General features: G+C 47.4%; 1 protein-coding gene across 1 annotated transcript in view; it reads right to left on the reverse strand.

Moving 5' to 3' along the window:
- Positions 1 to 7,121, reverse strand: part of KLHL5 (kelch like family member 5) — a 56,337-nt gene extending 49,216 nt beyond the window's left edge. The window contains exon 1 of the mRNA XM_083158428.1: positions 6,891 to 7,121. The gene's annotated coding sequence lies outside the window, so the exon portion shown is untranslated. The remainder of the gene's footprint in view (positions 1 to 6,890) is intronic.
- Positions 7,122 to 21,280: the final 14,159 nt, after the last annotated feature.

Genomic DNA, 21,280 nt, shown 5'->3' on the forward strand with positions numbered 1-21,280 from the left:
AGCTCCATAGACTGCCAGAGCCTCTGGGGAGAAGTTGTAGTGGTTCTCAAACTCCGGACCCCACACAGTTCACATTTTCCAGGTCACCTGACAGGTGCGCTCATTACTAACTGACACATTTTAAAAGATCCACAGGTGGAGCTAATTATTTCACTTGATTCTGAGAGGAGACCTGCAAAACATGCACTGTGTGGGGTCCTGAGGAGCGACTTTGAGAACCTAGTGTATGGGGGGCTTTATGATGTAATCACTAAGCACTCACTTGAGATCCTTATGATCAGCTTGTGGTTACACATACTGTAGTGTTCATTCTAGCACTCGCCATCTTTGAAAACCCATGCAGTTCCTCCTCTTCCCTGCCTGGGGTGTCGCTGTCTGCTGTAGTGCTTCTAGCACAGTGTGGTCTGTATATCAAACCAGACCTGTGCTAGAAACACCACAGCAGACAGCGACACCCCAGGCTGGGAACAGGAACTGCATGGGTTTTCAAAGATGGCGGGTGCTAGAATGAACACTACATACTGTAGAACACCAAAACATGGGAAGACACGAATGTACAAAATCTCATTATTGGATCATTAAAAATAATTAAAACCATCAAAGTACCTATCTAGTCATTAAAGGAGCGGCCAAGGGGTTCAGAACCAATTCCCAACATTTGGACAATTATCACCTGCAAGCTTACTGGATAGCTGCGACAAAATGGGACCCGAAAAAGCTGCGTTTTTCCTCTGGAAAGACAGGTTATTGCATTTAGTTGGATACTCCCCATTATTGTAATGACCCCTCATGCCATACTCACAATGAACTTACGACTGACAGCAGGTAACACAAGGATAAGCACAGCCAGAGCTGCAGGGACACAGGAGACGTTTAGTGAATGTGGCACCCACAATTATAAGGATCTATGGCAATCCAGTGCTCAGATTAGATTCCTTCAGGTGTCCATGCACTAGGGCAGACATGTCCAAACTATGGCCCTCCAGCTGTTGTGAAACTACAAGTCCCATCATGCCGTGCCACAGTCTTGCTATTAGGAAATGCTAAAACTATGGCAAGGCATGCTGGGATGTGTAGTTTCACAACAGCTGGAGGGCCACAGTTTGGACATGCCGGCACTAGGGCGATTCACAAGCAATTTGGGCTGTTTTCAGGCCATTGTGGTGATCAATCGTATGAAAAGAGTCCAAATCGCATGTGATTGACAGCAGGTCCTATGCGATGCACGGTCCCGTGTACATCGCACTGAACTCTGCGAGTCGTACCGGCTGCAGAAGCCATCTCTTGGATTGCATCTGAGTTGGACAGGAGAATTTGCCCCGCGATCCCCCCGACCTTCCCAGCATGCCGTATTTTCTTATACAATATATCGCATGCAATCCTGCCATCCGGGATGGGAAAAGTCACATTCTGGGCCTGATTATGGTTCACTTGCAAAAGCAAATTCTCTCTCTGATGGACAAAACCATACTGCACTGCAGGTGGGGCAGATGTAACATGTGCAGAGAGAGTTACATTTGGGTGGGGTTTGTACTTCACACTGATATCTATATAGCAGCTTAAAAATAAAGCAGCCAATATTCACTCTGCACAGAAACAATAAAACACCCAAATGTAACTCTCTGCACATTTTACATCTGCCCCACCTGCAGTGCAGCATGGTTTTGTCCATTAGAGAGAGAATTGGTACTCTTTACTTATCACGGCGCCCATCGCGGGCATTGAATGCACTAAAAAAATCGGGTGCGACGCGATCGACGCGATGCCCGCGATTTCCCATAGGGAACAATGTTAAATGTCTCAATTGACCCGATTTTCCTGTTCAATGCCTCAATTGACCCGATTTTTCCATAGGAAACAATGTTAAATGGCCCACAGAGGCCAAATAGGCACCCTGAAGTGTGAAATGGCGCCCACAATTGTTAACGCCACCCCACGATCAACGTGAACCCGAAGCGTGGCGAGCGCAGCGAGCCCGCGCGGGGCGGCGGTACGCGTCCTACGACCTTTTCATACCCCCACTATCCACGTCGGCGTGGAGTTGAGAATAGAATAGTGTGGCGAGCGCAGCGAGCCACCGAGCCCGAAGCGTGGCGAGGGGACGCGGATACCTGTGAATCCCGCGAAGGGACGCGTTTACCTGTGAAGGTATCCGCGTGCGCTCGCCACACTATTCTATTCTCAACTCCACGCCGACGTGGATAGTGGGGGTATGAAAAGGTCGTAGGACGCGTACCGCCGCCGCTCGCCACGCTTCGGGTTGACATAGAAACATAGAATTTGACGGCAGATAAGAACCACTTGGCCCATCTAGTCTGCCCCTTTTTTAAACATGTTACCTCAAACCATATTTGATCCTTATTTTTTTGTAAGGATATCAATATGCCTATCCCAAGCATGTTTAAATTGTACTACTGTATTTGCGTCTACCACCTCTGTTGGGAGGCTATTCCACTTATCTACTACTCTTTTTGTGAAAAAATTCTTCCTCACATTTCCCCTGAATCTTCCTCCCTCTAGTTTCAGTGCATGTCCTCGTGTTCTGTTGCTCCTCTTCCTGTGAAGAATGTCTCCCACCTGTACCTTGTTAAAGCCCTTGATATATTTGAAAGTTTCTATCATGTCCCCCCTTTCCCTTCTCTGCTCTAAAGTATACATATTAAGATCTTTTAGTCTTTCCTGGTACGTTTTGTGATGTAGGCCATGCACCATTTTAGTTGCTCTTCTTTGTACAGTCTCTAATGCAGTGGTTCCCAAACTGTGTGCCGTGGCTCCCTGGGGTGCCTCGGGACACATGCAGGGGTGCCGCGGCTTGGTGGTCTAGGACCAACTCAAATTATTAATGGTTCATTATTTATGAGTAAAACCAGTGCTGGTAGCTGGCAATCATAGAATGTGTACAAACAGAAGCAAATCCTGCCCTTTACCACATAACTGCCTCTAAGAATCGCATATAAACCCAATCTAAATGAAAAAAATTGACCTAGGGGTGCCGTGAAAAAAAGTCTGATTCTCTAGGGTGCCGTGAATCAAAAAAGATTGGGAACCCCTGCTCTAATGTATTTATATCCTTCTGGAGATATGGCCTCCAGAACTGGACACAGTACTCGAGATGAGGTCGTACCAATGACCTATACAGTGGCATTATTACTTCTTTCTTTCTACTGCTGATACCTCTCCCTATGCAACCCAGCATCTGACTTGCCTTCTTCATTGCTTTGTTACATTGCCTACCTGCTTTTAAGTCCCCTGAAATAGTGACACTTTGATCCCTCTCTTCCTCAGTAGTTTCCATTATAGTGCCATTTATACTATATTGAGTCTTTGGATTTCTGAGACCCAAGTGCATGATTTTGCATTTTTTGGCATTAAACTGCAGTTGCCATTCTCTTGACCATTTCTCTAATCTGCCTAGATCAGGGGTGTCAAACTCAAATTCATCGGGGGCCGCATCAGCAGTTTGGTCACCCTCAAAGGGCCGGTTGTATCTGTAGGTCCCCCTGTATAATTATAATGCCATTACACCACAGGCTGCTCCCCCTGTATAATAATAATGCCATGACACCATAGACTGCTCCCCCTGTATAATATAATAAAAGTAATGCCATGACACATAAATGATTATACAGGAGGAGCAGCTTGTGGTGTCATGGCATTATTATTATTATTATTATTATACACGGGGACACCTCAGGAAACAGCAGATATATATATATTTTTTATTGTGAGTGTGATCCTCATCCTCACTTACTGTTTCTCCGTCTGTCCTGCAGCTGCTGCGGCTTCCAGCTTTTCTTCACTGCTTGCTGCGGCCACACTGTCCCCGACTCCCGGTCCAGCTTCCCTGCCTGCTCCTACTTCTCTACAGATGCATGGGCGGGCGGCGTCATCGTCATGACGTCCCCACCCAGTGTCTGTCACTGCCGGGCATCAGAGGGAACAGGTGGCCGGGCCCTCCTCCACGTAGCCGTGGAGGCCGGCGGCCATGTTTCTGTAGCCGCATACATATGTGCCTACAGGAACATGGCCGCTGACAGTGGAGGAACAGGTAAGGCGGCCGCGGACTTGGACGCGGCCCGCAGCACTCCTGTTTTAGACACACACTGCCCCTGCGTGCTATCTCCATGACGTGGTCTGGCGGGCCGGATTTGGCCCGCGGGCCTTGTGTTTGACACCCGTGGCCTAGATCCTCAATCATTTGTTTTACCCCTCCTGGTGTGTCTACCCTGTTGCATACCTTTGTGTCATCTGCAAAAAGGCACATTTTACCCTCAATTCCATTTGCAATATCACCAATAAAGATATTAAAAAGCACTGGTCCAAGTACAGATCCCTGGGGTACTCCACTTGTAACCTTTCCCTCCTTTGACTGTACTCCGTTTACTACAACTCTCTGTTTTCTGTCCTGCAACCACACTCTTATCCATTCAACTATCTTAAGGTGGGTAAGGTGGGTACACACGGAACGATGACGGAAGCGTTCCGACATCGTTAACGAGTGTATCAAATCGTTCATCGTGCGTACACACGGAACGATTGGATACACTTGACAAAAGATTTGTCTATGATCTTCCTGCATGCAGGAAAGATCATAGACCATCGTTAACGATTCACGGGTACGCGCATCGTTAACGATGCACGGAACGATTTGAACGATTGGTCGTTCCCATCGATCGGGAACACCCACATCGGGCTTCAAATCTATCCGTGTATACCCAGCTTTAGAATCCAATCCCAAGCTTTCAAGTTTATTTAACAGTCTGCGATGTGGGACAGTGTCAAAAGCTTTACTAAAGTCTAGATAAGCTACATCTACAGCCCCACCTTGATCTATTACTTTAGTCACCCAGTCAAAAAAGTCAATAAGATTTGTTTGACATGATCTTCCCCCAGTAAACCCATGCTGTTTTGGATCCTGTAAATTGCTGGTTTTGAGATATTCTACAACTCTTTGTTTTAAGAGTGTTTCCATCAATTTCCCTACTACTGATGTAAGGCTCACTGGTCGAGTGAGTTGATCGTGGGGTGGCGTTAACAATTGTGGGGGCCATTTCACACTTCAGGGTGCCTATTTGGCCTCTGTGGGCCATTTAACATTGTTTCCTATGGAAAAATCGGGTCAATTGAGGCATTGAACAGGAAAATCGGGTCAATTGAGACATTTAACATTGTTCCCTATGGGAAATCGCGGGCATCGCGTCGCACCCGATTTTTAGTGCATTCAATGCCCGCGATTTTTTTACCTGCGATGCCCACGATCAAAATCGTGGGCGCCGTGCTAGGTAAAGAGTACCAGAGAATTTGCTTTTGCAGCTGAACTAGAATCAGGCCATGGTCCAGATGTACTAAGCTTCAAAAGTGATAAAATGGAGTGAGATAAACAACCAGCCAATCAGCTACTACTTGACATTTTTCAAACCCAGCCTGTAACATGACAGGTTGGAGCTGATTGGCTGGCTGTTTATCGCTCTCCATGTTATCACTTTTGAAGCTTAGTACATCTGGCCCAGTAAGTGTATAGACAACTTAACAGTGGTAGTTGACAGTTTTAGTGACGTCTACTGATAAATTACACTTTCTTTGAGTATCCTCGCTGAAGCTGGCCATACACATGCAATTTTGCCTGATTTCATCCCATTCAGATGCATCGTGCTGAGGAGTAGTCGGCTGAAAAGTGGCAAATTGCATGTGTTTTAGATGTAGCGCATGCAATTTTGCCACCCGGGAAGCTGCTGGGCGGTTCAAAGGGTCAGCTGTGAATTTTCCCCTAAGAGAAGTCACAGTAATGTACAGTATGGCCAGCTTCACAGTGCAGAAAAGAGGGACCTCCAATATCTACCCTCAATTTCATCCACAAAAAGCTGCCTCCATAGATTTTACATATTTACAAAGCTCAAGAGCTCTGCCCGGCCGCAAATGCCATCTATATATTGTAAGTTTGCGAGCAGGGCCTTCCTACCTCCATGTCGGTTTGTATCTACCCAGTTTGTTTAATCACTGTTCCAACTTTAAAGCGTAACGGAATATGCTGCGCTATATAAGAAACTGTAAATAAATAAATAAATAATTTGTAATTGGAGTTAGCCTATAGCAGCCTACCCAAATTGTACTGCCACTCACATACTGTACGTGTGCCAATGAAAAAGCGCTAAGTATAGTGATCATGGGCCAGATGTACCAAGCCTCAAAAAGTGGAGTGTGATAAACCACCAACCAACCAGCTCCTGTCATTTTTTAAACATCTCCCGCAACAGGACAGCTAGGAGCTGATTGGCTGGCACTATCACTTTTTGAAGCTTAGTACATCTGGCCCCATGTGAGCTAGCACTCTACTTCCAGCTCTTCACCAAGATGGGTCCCTATTGAAGCAGATAAATAAGACAAAGTTTAATCACAATATTTATATAGATATATATATATATATATATGCGGACAGTGATAAATAGGCCCCGACGTGTAACGCACAGCCCCTTTAGCTATCAACCCGCGAAGTTCAAAGGTCAGTACATGGGGTACACTAACCTAAGCAAACACGTTATGTACTGTCACCAGTCCAAAGTTGTCACTCTGTCCAATACACACTATTATGAACAAACAGAATATACAGTATAAGCATTGGAGAGTGAGCTGCCCATGTCCCAGGACTCCTCTGGGTGTACTGCTGCTCTCACCACTGCTATGGCATGATGTCGCACTACTGCAGCAGCACTGGGCAGCCTGTTACCATGCAGCAGCTGTGGTACTACAAGTCCCCGCATGCCCTGGCCATATCTGTAGGTGCAGGGACACAAGCAGGGAGGGTGGCGCTATTACTATACCGGTTCTACATAAACACTGGCGGTGCAGCCCCCACCTTCCCCACCCAGCAGTAACCGCATGTGGTACAGTACCTGTCCGGCAGCAGCTCCCGTCCTCCATGCCTCTCCGCCCGCCGCCTAGGTGCTCTGTGTGCCGCTTCCCAGGAACTCCATGCAATAGCGGCAGCAGCAGAGCAGGGATCTCCCAGCACAGCGGCGACTACAGGGGGCCGGCGGCAGTGACGTCACCGGAGGGAGGAGGAGGAGGAGGACGGGCTGCCTTCAGCAACACACAGACATCCCCAGTGTGGTACATGATGGTACCCGCTGCTGCCACCTCGTCCGAGTCCCCACCCAGCCAGCAGCACTTCCTGCTACAACTGCAAGCACAGAGAGAAACAGTGCTAACCATACACCTACTGCAACATGGTGCATGCTGCCACTGCACAAACACCTACATACATACAGTACTGTACACACTGCCACCCGGTGCCTGCTGCCACTGCAAGCACATACATACAGTACTGTTCACACTGCCACCCGGTGCCTGCTGCCACTGCAAGCACATACATACAGTACTGTACACACTGCCACCCGGTGCCTGCTGCCACTGAAAGCACATACATACAGTACTGTACACAGTGGCGTAAGTTCATCCCAGTTGCCCGGAGGCAAGGTAAGTACTGGTGCCCCCCCCCAATAGCTCATTCAGTAGGGTGTCTGTCTCAAGTAAGGTCATGGGTCTAATAGAGGGTGTGACACTTGCGAAAATGATGTTAGAAGGGGGAGTAAGCCACATTAGCAATATCAACTGCTTTCAATGAACTGATTCAAACTCAAAGGGAAGGAGAGGTGCCCCCTTGGGAGCAGGAGCCCGGCGGCAGATGACTCCATTGCCTCCCAGAGTTCTGCCTCTGACTGTACACACTGCCACCCGGTGCCTGCTGCCACTGCAAGCACAGGGGTAAGGCCCATACACACTGGGCGACTTTGAGCTTATAGACCAGGGGTCTTCAACCCATGGCCCGCGGGCCACGAGTGGCCCGCGGAGCTTATCTCAGTGGCCCCCTGCCCGCCATGCACAGGATTTTTTTTTTTTTAAGTAAAAGAAAATGCTGCCGAGGGAGGCAGTGTAATGGAGACCCCTTGGGTGCCGCCTACCCGATTTCCATTGGCTGCAGGCAGGGCAGAGGAGTGGATCCAGCGCGGCTGAGGGAGGAGGAGGCACGTCTGGTCATGAGCTGGGGAGTTGGGACCCGGCGAAGCTGCAGGAGGAGGAGACGCAGCTGGCGGGAGCAGGGGACCCGGCACTGGAACTGCAGGAGGAGGAGGCACAGCTGGCGGAGGGGACCCGGTGAAACTGCAGGAGAAGGCATGGATGGTGGAAGCAGGTGACCCGTCAAAGGTTGACATTCTACAGATCGACATGAGTTTTTCAGAAAAAAAAAATCTTTCTTTTTTTGGACTTTTTTATAAGTCCAAAAAGGTTAAACCAAAATACACAAGTCAAGTAGGGATATAACAAATAGACCATACCCTCTAACCCAGTGATTTTCAACCCTTTTACCTTGCGGCACACTAAATAAGATTTTAAAATTGCCAAGGCACACCATGAGATCCCCACAGGAGAAAAAACCCAATTGGCTCCCATATAAAAAAACAATCACACTGGTCTCCACAGGTAACAAGATGACCCAGAAAAGTGGGATCACCCTGAGACACACTTCCTGGCGCTTGGCAGTGCGTGTAAAATATATTTAGACAAATTCTATTATATAGTTTTAAATTTTATACAGCTGCAGCATGCACTTCTGTGAGTCTGCCTCGACTCGCACAAACAAAAAGAAAATTGGGGTGGGTTGAAGTGTATTGCGCTGCTGTTTTAAAGAATTAATTGTAACACACTGATTGGCTGGATAAAAATAAATGCTGGACACACTGTTGTATTATTAAATTTTATATAGAAATATAGAAAATTAGCAATATACATACATACATTTATTGAACATCTCTGTACTGCAGAGCATTACATCTATTGTGTGGGATTGATTTGTACTTCTAGGTAACACACTGAACATCTCCTCTGTACTGCAGAGCATTACATCTATTGTGTGGGATTGATTTGTACTTCTAGGTAACACACTGAACATCTCCTCTGTACTGCAGAGCATTACATCTATTGTGTGGGATTGATTTGTACTTCTAGGTAACACACTGAACATCTCCTCTGTACTGCAGAGCATTACATCTATTGTGTGGGATTGATTTGTACTTCTAGGTAACACACTGAACATCTCCTCTGTACTGCAGAGCATTACATCTATTGTGTGGGATTGATTTGTACTTCTAGGTAACACACTGAACATCTCCTCTGTACTGCAGAGCATTACATCTATTGTGTGGGATTGATTTGTACTTCTAGGTAACACACTGAACATCTCCTCTGTACTGCAGAGCATTACATCTATTGTGTGGGATTGATTTGTACTTCTAGGTAAAACACTAAACATCTCCTCTGTGTACTTTACAACAGTACCTAGCCTGTGTGTAGGGAGGAATTTATTTTATTCTAGGTGATATATAGAATCCTGGAATGCTAGTTTTGTTTTTCTAAGCCACTTTTATTGCTATGTGTTGTAGGGGGTGGGGACTAAACGAGTGGATTCCAATTATTGGGAATTGGGAACTCATGCATTGTTAGAGTACTTAAGTAGTCATTGCATACGGCTGTGGGCCTAGATTGAAGTGGGCCGTTATTAAAGTGGGAAAACTGATTCATAACTACAGCGTTATACCAGCGTTAAACCGAAGTGAAACTGAAGGACAAAACAACAACGGAGAAAACCAAAGTCTGCTTTGAGTGAGTTAAATTCATTCACACAACATACTACTCCTGGCTGCTTAATCTGGCAATTCAACATCAGCATTTTACATTTGCAAACAATTTTTACTATCACTGTTAAAGCTTGTACTTGCACTGTCTGTTTGGAAAATGACCAGCTGTACCTAAAATGACCTCCCCTCTCCTGCTCTTCCATTGATAGTAGGTGTCCTCTTTCTCTATACATCCTCTCTGGGTGAGCTTATGTGCTCACTCAACTTCCATTATCACATCTATGCTGATAACAGTGAAATCTACCTCTCCTCTCCTGATCTCTCTACCTCTATCCTCACTCATATCTCTAACTGTCTCTCTGCTGTCTACTCTTGGATGACCCAGCGCTTTTTTAAACTTAAAATATCAAAGACTAAGCTGTCATCTTCCCACCCTCCTGCATAAAACCTGACCATCGCTTATCCTTACCTACTGTTTATGCCCACTTCTTTACCTTTTGTGTCACCCCTGTCTGTCTATCCCTCCCCTTTAGAATGTAAGCTCTCACGAGCAGGGTTCTCTCTCCTCCTGTGCCTTTCTTAGAATATATAAACCTCTGCCACCCTGATGATTGCTTCAGTGTCCTGTCCCCTGATGCAACTATCCATATTAACCATGTGCTTGTCCTAAACTGTCTTGTACTGTAATTTGTTATGTGTTTTTTATTATAACTATGCATCTGCGGAATATGTATGCGCTATATAAGAAACTGTTAATAAATAAATAAATTGCCTAAATATGAAAAATAAAATAAATATGAAAAAAAAACAAAGGTGTGTGTGTATATATATATATATATATATATATATATATATATATAAAAACAGCAATAGTTAAATATCGCATGAATTGGGATCCCAAATAATAGTAATTTTGTACTGTTAATTGCAGACCTTAAACAACCACTTGTTTAAATGATGCAGTCAATTTGCACTGATAGTAGGAGAAGGATTTATCCAAATCATATACTTGTTGTATAGAATGTATTAATTATATGAATTTGCAAATTATTGAGATGCAGACACCGTTATAGGTGTTATGCTCACCCTTTCTCGTAGCACCTGCTTCGTGCTGATTTTGGTGGAGAATATGAAAGAAGGGGGGGGAAATTTCTTCCTGCAATCGGGTCCAGATATTAGGAGATTGATGACCCCTTTGCTTGTATACCTACCACTCCTCTCGGCACTAGGCCGGTGTAGCCTGTATGCGGTATATGGATTCACCACATTGACCGCAGCAGTGAAGGAGTAAATAGGGTAATAGGATTCACCGTTTGGTGTGGAAGTGCTGCTCCTTTGTTGTAGCGTGGAGAGCGGCTGTTGGAAATAGCTGATGGCCGGCAGCGGGGGGTTTGTGCTGCACTTCAGCTTAGGTTGGAATACAGAGTCAGCGGTGAGCCGGCAGATGGATCTGCGCTTGTGGTGTAATCACAGTCGGCGTATTGCGGCTCAAATACCGGCAGCGTGGAGCGGGTGTCTTTCTCCTGGGAAATCAGGTTGAGGTCTGCTAACGTTGATCACCAGTTCAGGTAAATGATGACGTCAACGCGTTTCGTCCCCTAAGTCAGGTGGGAACTTTTTCAAGACGGATCTTTTTTATAAGTCCAAAAAGGTTAAACCAAAATACACAAGTCAAGTAGGGATATAACAAATAGACCATACCCTCTAACCCAGTGATTTTCAACCCTTTTACCTTGCGGCACACTAAATACGATTTTAAAATTGCCAAGGCACACCATGAGATCCCCACAGAGCAAAACACATTGGAACCCACAGTAGAAAAAAAACAATTGGCTCCCATATAAAAAAACAATTACACTGGTCTCCACAGGTAACAAAAATAAACTACATTGGGCCTTTACATGAAAAGAAGAGACCAGTAAATAACAGTTGAACTGGTGGTGGCTGTAAACTGATTTGGGCATCTCTAGTTCTGGGGGTACACTTGAGAACAGCTCAAGGCACACTAGTATGCCACGGCACAGTGGTTGAAAAACACTGCTCTAACCAAAGGGTGTACTTGATTGACGTACAGTTTTTTTTAGCCTAAACTACTATGTTACTATGGGCGGGATTCTCTAATACCTCCCACAGCACATCGCCGGCTTTTGCAGTTTTAATAACCGCATATGCAGTAACATATAGGGATGGCCATCGTTGCCATTGCCATCGATGGTTGCCATCGATAGTGCTAAACTATGCAATGGATGACCATCGATATTTTTACATATCGATGGTCATCCATTGTGTTTGATTGATTGACCTGTGGGCCAATCAAAACACGGGGGTGGGGCTTCACGGTTGTCAGGGGGTGGAGATATGCTCTGTGTCCCGGCACTAAAAAAAAAAAAGCAAAACATCGTTTTGCTGTTCCATCGATGGAGGGAAACCATCTGGTTCTCCCCCATCGATGGCAAAAGTATTCGACATCGGCCATGAACCATCGATGATTTCGAATCATCGATGGTCGATGGCCATCCCTAGTAACATATGCGATTATTAACGCCAAAGCGATGGGCGGCGATGTGCTGCGGGTCCCCCCTCCCTCCCTGCACCCTCACACGGCTGTGTGAGGGCTCCGTTTCCTCCTCCCTGCACCCGGAAGCGGTGCAGGGAGGACAAGATCACTGGTCCGGGCAGCACAGCAGGAGGCTGCCCGGACACAGGTAAGGGGGGTGCGTCGCAAATCGGCGGGGGGCGCGCGGGGCGGCAGGGATGCGAAAGGAAGCCCATAGGCTTCCATGGGTTACGCCAAATAGTAACTGGCGTAACCCCCCGCAGTGAAGCCCCGGCGGTGGGGCTTTGCTGCATATGGAAATGCGGTAAAAACCCAGAAAACTGGGTTTTTACGGCATTTTTAGTTTAGTGAATCTCACCCTATGTAACTACAGTATGTAACGACGGATTTCTACAGAAGAGGACTGAACCTACAGGCTCAAGGTAGGTGAGTATGTATGTATGTATGGATGGTGTATGTATGTAATAAAGTTATTTTCTAGGACTTATTAGTTCCACAGCCAAACCCAATACTTTATTTTTAATAAAAAAAAATTACACTTGAATGGACTATCAACGCGGCACCCACTGCCCAGGAGTGCTGTGGATTGCACCATGCTTCAGCCCTGGCTGGGGGGGGTGACCCCTTTTTGGGGGGGTACCCACACCCCCAGGGACCTGGCCAGGGCTGACCATCCAGGGTAAGGAAACCGGTTCCCCCTCCCGGCCCCCACGGAAAGGTGGGCAAACCTCCCAGTTTCTGGGGGACCCCTGCTCCCCCTCCCCCCTGATCGCGGCTTACCCCCCTTGTCGCACCGTTTAAATAACCTGATTTGCTGATCTCCGGTGAGGGGGCTAAAGTGTCATAATCGCATCTTTTTAGCCCCGCCCCCTCTGCGGAGATTGGCAAATCGGGTCATTTTCCAGCATGGGATCAGGGTTTAATGACGTCACGCTTAAGCCCCGCCCCCAAACTCCTGCTGAAGGTCTCCTCTCTGAGGAGATTAAAAAAGTCGGCAACCCTGGTACAGGTCCAAGAGTGCTGCATTCTGAAGCTTCAGGGTCATCCATATTTGGCTGCCGGGAAACTTAGCCTTTTAGCGCTTGACAGACACCTCCTCCCTTCATCTCTTTCGGCCGAGGAGGCCGCAGGGACTCTAGGAAGTGTAGTTTCTGACACCGCAAGCTCTGTAAGAGATGTGCAAAATATCCACTAAAAATACCAGCGTCGCTCACATTTGTTATATAAATTAAAATTAAAAATGTTGTGTAAAAAAATTTTGGTACTTGTTTCCTAGCACGGCGCCCATCGCATCGTATACCATAAGTAGTAGTAGTAGTAGTAGTAAGTTTATTTATAAGGCGCCGCAAAGTGTCCGCAGCGCCGTACATAGCAAACAAAAAACAAATGACAAGGTAACGTACAGGGTGTGTTGAAAAATACAGTATAAATAGGGGTATAGCTGGTAGAAATAAAATCAGCATCAGTTCAGAAGTAGGTGTCAAAATTGTCGAGGAGACTGAAGATGAAGTAGAGGAAGGGAAGAACAGGACAGGAGGACAGGTGAGGTAAAGAGGTAGGGGGAAGACGTGAGGCAGGAGGACCCTACTCATAAGAGTTAACATACTAAAAATAGGTGGGTGGACGAACGAAAAACAACAGGATAAGTAGGAACGGAGGGGAACGGAGGCAGGATAGGAGGATCAAAAGAGGTTAGGAGGAGGGATAGGCTAGTCAAAAAAAGTGGGTTTTGAGGGAGTGCTTGAAGGAGGTAAGGGAATCAGAAAGCCTGATGGGTGGCGGGAGGTTGTTCCAGTGCAGGGGGGCAGCGCGAGAGAAGTCTTGGACACGGGAGTAGGAGGAGGTGATTAGGTGAGAGGTCAGTCAGCGGTCAGCGATGGAGCGAAGAGGACGGGAGGGAGTGTGGATAGAGATCAGTGAAGAGAGGTAAGGAGCGGTGGAGGAGGAGAGAGCCTTGTAGGTGGTGGTGAGGAGTTTAAAGAGAACTCGGAAAGGAATGGGGAGCCAGTGAAGAGATAGACAGAGGGGGGAGGCGGAGGTAGAGCGGCGGGAGAGGAATATGAGCCTAGCAGCAGCGTTAAGAATGGTTTGGAGAGGTGCGAGGCGGGTGAGAGGTAGCCCAGAGAGAAGGATGTTGCAGTAGTCAAGGCGGGAGATGACAAGAGAGTGAATGAGAATTTTGGTCACGTCAGTGGAGAGGAGTGGTCTGATGCGTGAGATGTTGCGTAGGTGAAAGCGGCAAGACTGTGAGAGAGCACAAATGTGGGGGGTGAAAGAGAGGGAGGAGTCAATGATGACACCGAGGCAGCGCGTTTGGTCGGTGGAGGTGATCTCGGTTTCACCAATGCTGATGGAGATAGTGGGAGAAGAGGGGATGTTCGGGGGATGGAAGATTAGAAGTTCAGTTTTAGCCATGTTTAGTTTCAGGAAGCGTTGGGTCATCCAGGCTGAGATGGCCGTGAGGCATTCGGAGACCTTGGACAGGAGTGATGGGGAGAGGTCGGGGGAGGAGAGATAGATTAGGGTATCATCAGCATAAAGGTGGTAATGAAAACCATAGGAGCTGATGAGGGTGCCCAGAGAGGTGGTGTAGAGGGAGAAGAGGAGAGGGCCAAGGACTGACCCTTGGGGAACACCGACTGGCTGCGGGGTAGTAGGAGAGGAGGAGCTCAGAGTGGAGACGGAGTGATCGGAGAGGTATGAGGTGAACCAGGAGAAGACCGTGCCAGTGATGCCAAAGGAGCAGAGGGTGTTGAGCAGGAGAGGGTGGTCAACAGTGTCAAAGGCTGCCGACAGATCAAGCTGGATGAGGATAGAGAAGAGGCCTTTGGATTTAGCCGATAGTAAATCGTTAGTGACTTTGGTCAGGGCAGTTTCAGTGGAATGTAAAGGGCAGAACCCGGATTGGAGGGGGTCTAGAATGGAGTTAGCAGTAAGGTGGCTTAGGAGATGATTATAGGTCAGACGTTCTAGGAGCTTGGAGGCAAAAGGGAGGAGGGAGATGGGCCTGTAGTTGGATGGAGAGTTGGGGTCCAGATTTGTTTTTTTGAGAATTGGGGAGACAAGAGCGTGTTTGAAGGAGGAAGGGAAGATCCCAGAGGATAGATAAAGATTAAAGAGGTGAGCCAGGTGAGAGCAGACTGACGGACTGAGACGACGGATAATATTGGAGGGGATAGGATCGAGCGGGCAGGTGGATGGAGAAGCGGATTGAAGGATAGAGTGGACTTCAGCAGCAGTGGTGGGGTAAAATGAGGACAGGGGTTGGAAGGAGGGGAGTGGAGATGTAGGAGGGGAGGAGGGAGAGGGTGAGGTCATGGCAGCAGTGATGGCAGTCCTGAGAGAGGAGATTTTGGTTGAAAAGTAGGTAGCAAAATCAGCGGCTACGATGGAGGACGGAAGAGCTGGAGGAGGGGGGGAGAGCAAGGAATTGAAGGTGGCGAAGAGCCTGCGGGGATTGGATGATTGGGAAAGGATGAGGGACTTAAAGTAGGATTCCTTGGCCAGAGCAAGGGCAGAGCTGAAGGAGGAAAGAATGAATTTGAAATGGAGATAATCCGCAAGGGAGCGTGATTTCTTCCAGAAGCGCTCAGCAATGCGAGAGCACTTTTTAAGGAATCGGGTGATAGGCGAGTGCCACGGTTTGGGGTTGGAGCATCGAAGGGGGATGTAGGAGGGAGGGCAGGCAGAGTCCAATGCCGAAGATAGGGTGTCATTATAGAGGGAGGTGGCGAGGTTCGGGCAGGACATGAGGGCGATTGGGGCGAGAAGAGGACACAGCGTGTTTGAGAAGGCAGCAAGATCAAGTGTGTTGACGTTATGCCGTGAGAGAATGCGCTTGGGAGGGGAGGTGGGAGAGGGGGAAGCAGTGAGGGAGAAGGAGATGAGGTGATGGTCAGAAAGAGGAAAAGCCGAGATAGTGTAGTCAGTAAGGGAACAAGAGCGAGAGAAGACGAGATCGAGGGAGTGTCCTTGGATGTGGGTGGGAGAGGTAGTCCACTGAGATAGGCCAAGAGAGGGGCAGAGAGAGAGGAGTTTGGAGGTGCGAGGATCAGCGGGGTTATCCAAGGGGATGTTAAAGTCACCAAGAATGACAGATGGCAGGTCAAAGGAGAGGAAGTGTGGAAGCCAGGCGGAGAAGTTGTCAGGAAATTGGGAGATAGGGCCAGGGGGGCGGTAGATTGCAGTGACACGGAGGTGGTAGGGGTAGTATAGACGGATAGAGTGAGACTCAAAGGAGGAGAAAAGGAGAGAGGGTTCAGGGTGAATGACACTGTAGGTGCATGAGGCTGAGAGTAGAAAACCCACGCCGCCACCTTGGCGACCGTCAGGCCTGGGAGTGTGAGAGAAAGAGAGGCCACCATGGGAGAGAGCAGCTGGAGAGACAGAATCAGAGGTGGAGAGCCAGGTCTCGGTGATAGCAAGGAGGTGGAATGCTCTAGAGATGAATAGGTCATGGATGGCAGGGAGTTTGTTGCAGATGGATCTGGCATTCCATAGTGCACAGGAAAGAGGGGGGGTGGGTTGTGTATTGTATGTGTATTTATGTGGATAAGGTTTTTGGGATTGCAGAAGCGAGGAGGGGTCGTTGGGAGGGTGGGAGTGCAGGGGCGAGTGGTCAGGATAGGTATGGGATGGGAGAGGGGAGGAGCGGTTAGAGAAAGTGAAGTTGAGAGATTAACAGCTATGAGGACCAGAGGTGAGAGGGTAGGTTAGTGAAAGCAGACAGAGGGATTTGGGGGGACAGACGGCGTCTGTAGTAGATTTGCGAGGATGTGGTAGAAAACAGAGTGAGAGAGAAGGTAACAGGCAAGGAACTACTGTCAGAGAGGAGACAAGTGGGTAAAATCGCATCGCGACCAAATCGCATGCGATGCGATGGACGCGATTTTCCATAGGGTTCAATGTTAAAATGGTCCTGTTCATTTCCCCACTATCCAAGTGGGCACAGAGTTGATTTTATATAGCGTGGCGAGCGCAGAGAGCCACCGAGCCCGAATCATGGCGAGCAAAGCGAGCCCCGCGAGGGGACGCAAATTACTTAAAGTGTATTCCGCGGCCCCTCGCGGGGCTCGCTACGCTCGCCACGCTATATAAAATCAACTCTATGCCCACTTCGATAGTGGGGAAATGAACAGGACCATTTTAACATTGAATCCTATAAAAAATCGCGTCGATCGCATCGCATGCGATTTGGTCGCGATGCGATGCTATGCGATTTTTCCGACCCGATCATAAAATCGGGCGCCCAGTTATTACACAAGTACCGTGTTTGCTTGGCAATTTTCACACCTATTTTGACAAATTAAACTTGCCACTCAAAGGGTTAAAAAGGAAAAAAAATATTTTCCTTAAATCACATATGGGTCCACAAATCTCATCTACTTTTCGATCAGTTGTTTTAAACACATTTCCTTCCTTATAGGGCTTTAAATAAGGTGATAGAAAAGTATATATTTCATACTTTTTCATCACTGTTTGAAATGCCTACATTTTTCAAATACAGTCAGTGATATGGCAGGTAGGAGCTGATTGGCTGGCTGTTTATCACTCTCCATTTTATCACTTTAGAAGCTTAGTGCATCTGGCCCCATTACCTAAGTGAATGAGTGGAAACTGTGGTAAGCTTTGATAAAAATATTTCTGTTGTCATGAATAAAAGCAACAGCTCTGGCTTGGGAACCAAAAAGAGACCCACATACAGGCTTGGGAACCTGAGACAAAGAAACCCACCCCAACCGTGGCTGTTAGTGGAGTGGGTGTGGTAATCGTACTGGGCGCCAAAGTTAAAATATAACAGGGTTTATTGGTACAAAATGTAAAAACATATAAAATATAATGCAGTGTATGAACACATAAAACACAAGAGTGAAATTCTTCTTACCCCTAAGGGTATTTGGAGCCAGCAAGGATGGAAAGAAGGGGCAGGATGCAGTCCGGAATGTGCACCCTGCTCTGGGCTCCAAATACCTTAGCACTGGGTTGGTCCTGATGGATAATTGTGGATACCAGTCACTGCTGACGCGTTTCGAGCATCAGGGTGCTCTTCTTCCTGGGCGCAGTGACTGGCATCCACCTTAGGCTGGTATTTATGATAAAACAAGCGCTGCGTCATGTCCGTGACCGGAAGTGCGTCATCATCACTTCCGGTCCGGCGGTTCCGATAATAAGGTGTAAAAAAACGTATATGAACATATAGTTTGCCTCTAGATGGTCCATAGTCTGAGGGGGGCATGTCTCAGTAGTGTCCCCTGGTGAGAGTGTCCCGTTCTGTGACACGATTGCGATGTACGTATCGCAACTTCCGGGAACCTGGTCTGAATGACGACTTCCGGTCCCGGCTGCCTGGTTGGCGGTACGTGTGTTCCTGGTTGGCGGAAGTTCTATTAGTAACGGAGGCTCAATAGTAGGTGTTCTCCAGAGGTTTTATGATATGTGGAAGAGAGAGATAATCAATGAAGGTGCTTGGAAGTATGGCGGGGTGAAGGTGGAGGTAATAATAAATGAATAAATGAAAATAAAATAAAATGAAAATGACAAAAAAGGACAGTAACAAATGAATGAATGAAGAATAAATGATAAATAAAAATAAATAAAAGATAAGAATAAAACTGCAAATAAGAATAAAAATGAAAATATATGTGTGGAAACTAACAATAATAATAATAAATAAATAAAAATAAAATAAAATAAGAATAAAAATAAATAAAAATAAAAATAAAATGAAAAATTACAAATTCAAAATAAAAATAAAATAAAAATAAAAATATAGATGAAATCAATTAAATTATACGTAAATTAAAATAAAAATAAATAACTAAATAATGTTATTGCATGGCTATCGGGCGTGGCCCATTGGGGATGAGGTTACCAGTTATTTAAGAATTGGTAGTGGCACAGCCACCATGGACCAATGCAATATTAATTTAGTTATTGTTAAGTTAGAACAGTGTAAATGTGCTGTCAGACTAGCTGCGAGACTGTACTGACAACTTTCAGCTTAATATGTATTCCATATAAATAATTAAGAAATCACCACCAAGAGATTAGGGCCATTTCTAGACCATTTCGCTCCCAGTACATAAGGATTACATTTCCTGCACAAACAGCGGCGTAACTACGCTTTGGGCGCCCCCCCACCCCCCACCGCCCATGCAAACCCCCCAATCCCCCGCAGCCTTACCTTTCACGCTGGTCCCGGCGGCTCCGTTCTTCTGCTGAGGACCACCACAAAATGGCCGCCCCCATACAGCAGACAGTTTCTGTCTGCTGTATGGGGGGGGGGGCATTTTGTGGTGGTCCTCAGCAGAAGAACGGAGCCGCTGGGACCAGCGAAATAGGTAAGCCTGGGGGGGATTGGGGGGAGGTGTAACTATAGCACCGCAGCCCCCGGCGCCCCCATATGCACAGCGCCCCCCCCCCCCCCCCCCCCCGCGGTGGCGGGGGCTGCGGTGCTATAGTTACGCCACTGTGCACAAACACATGTGTATGATGTATTCCTGCTGTGTCAGATCTACAGCAGACAGCAACAGAGACCAGGCACCTTTTTGAAAAATAATTTTAGGAAGATTGTGAAGGTGACACCTAGAGGCATGAACATGTACTGCTACATCTGAGTCATAAAATGACTTACACTCAAATGTAGATGAGCCCAAAGCAGTAAAGGCCCCCATACGCTGTGTGATTTACCTTGCAGCAGTCAATCACAGGAAAAGAACCGACATTGCAGGTTGCTGACAGCGGGTCTGATGCAATGCGCAGTCCCGTGCATATTGCATCAGGGTTGCCGACTTTTAAAAGCCCGGAGAGGAGACTTTCAGCAGGAGTTCGGGGGCGGGGCTTAAACGTGACATCATTAAGCCCCGCCACATGAAAGAAAGTTACTCGATTTGCCTATCTCCGTGGAGGGGGCGGGGCTAAAGATGCAATTATGCCACTTTAGCCCTGCCCCCTCCACGGAGATCTGCAGAGATAAGGTAATTTAAACGCCGCGGTCGGGGGGGGGGGCATCGAAATCAGGGGGGGGGGAGCGGGGGTCCCCCAGAATTCCGGCCATTCTGGGAGGGTAGGCAACCCTGTATTGCATGGGACCTTCTGAGTCGCCCCTGCTGCATATGCAGTCTCTAGGATTGCTTCTGAGCCGGGCCGGGTTAGCTGGGTTTGCATGCGACATATATGTGTGGTTATCTCCAGCAGGGACAGTACAGTATACACAGTGGGGTTATAGCCAGCAGTGTGTGTCTGATACTAATGCCCAGGTGCCTCCTCCAGTCAAGGAAAATCCTCTACTGTATACAATCAAATGGGAATGAGTGTCACTCCGGGACTCAAGTAAATCAATTAAAGTATTAATATATATAATAGTAACCGCAGAGCGTGCTAGTTGAGCATGCTTCCTTAATACTTGCATTCCATATAATGGCGCCGATTACATCCAAGTCTCGCAAGAATCTGATGACAGGAATACGGCATTAGGCCTTGTCTTAGGATCCGAGTCTGGTGGGAAACCCAGAGTCAGATCCAGATCCCTGCTTGGATTAAGAAGTTCAGGTGGCTCCGGGTTCTCAGAGACCTGAACTCGCTCATCCCCGGTTGTTTTTTTTAGACATTTTTCCTTATCGATCACACACACAGAACTATATGCACCTAGTCATAAACAACATTGGCCTGCATGTACAGATGAGAAGGACCCGCGGGATAGTGCATCTTTATCTCTATCGTTCACACAAACTCACATTGTTATCGATATCATTATAGTGTATATCGTCTGCTTTCATCACATAGTGGGGCCGTTTCAGACCCGTTCCTAGTGGGACAAATTCGGCCCCATCCCCAATGGTTGGGGTCTGCGCGAATATGCTTATGTGCAAACCCCAGGAGCGGAAGGCTTCGGCAACTTTCACAATCTCCAAGACGCTAGCTCCATATTGGGCGGACAGGAGGTGGGCGCAGGGGTACGCCCGGCCCACAAACACGGTGAGTGCGCCCATGAAAACACTGGGCGTAGGCGTACCTCTGCAAATGCAGGCATGTCGATGACGTCAGCGCCCGCCCCGAATTCGGAGGACAGCGGTCAAATGAAAAGTCGGTT

The sequence above is a fragment of the Crinia signifera genome, chromosome 1 (assembly GCF_055691185.1).
Source record: "Crinia signifera chromosome 1, ASM5569118v1, whole genome shotgun sequence".
NCBI lineage: Eukaryota > Metazoa > Chordata > Amphibia > Anura > Myobatrachidae > Crinia > Crinia signifera.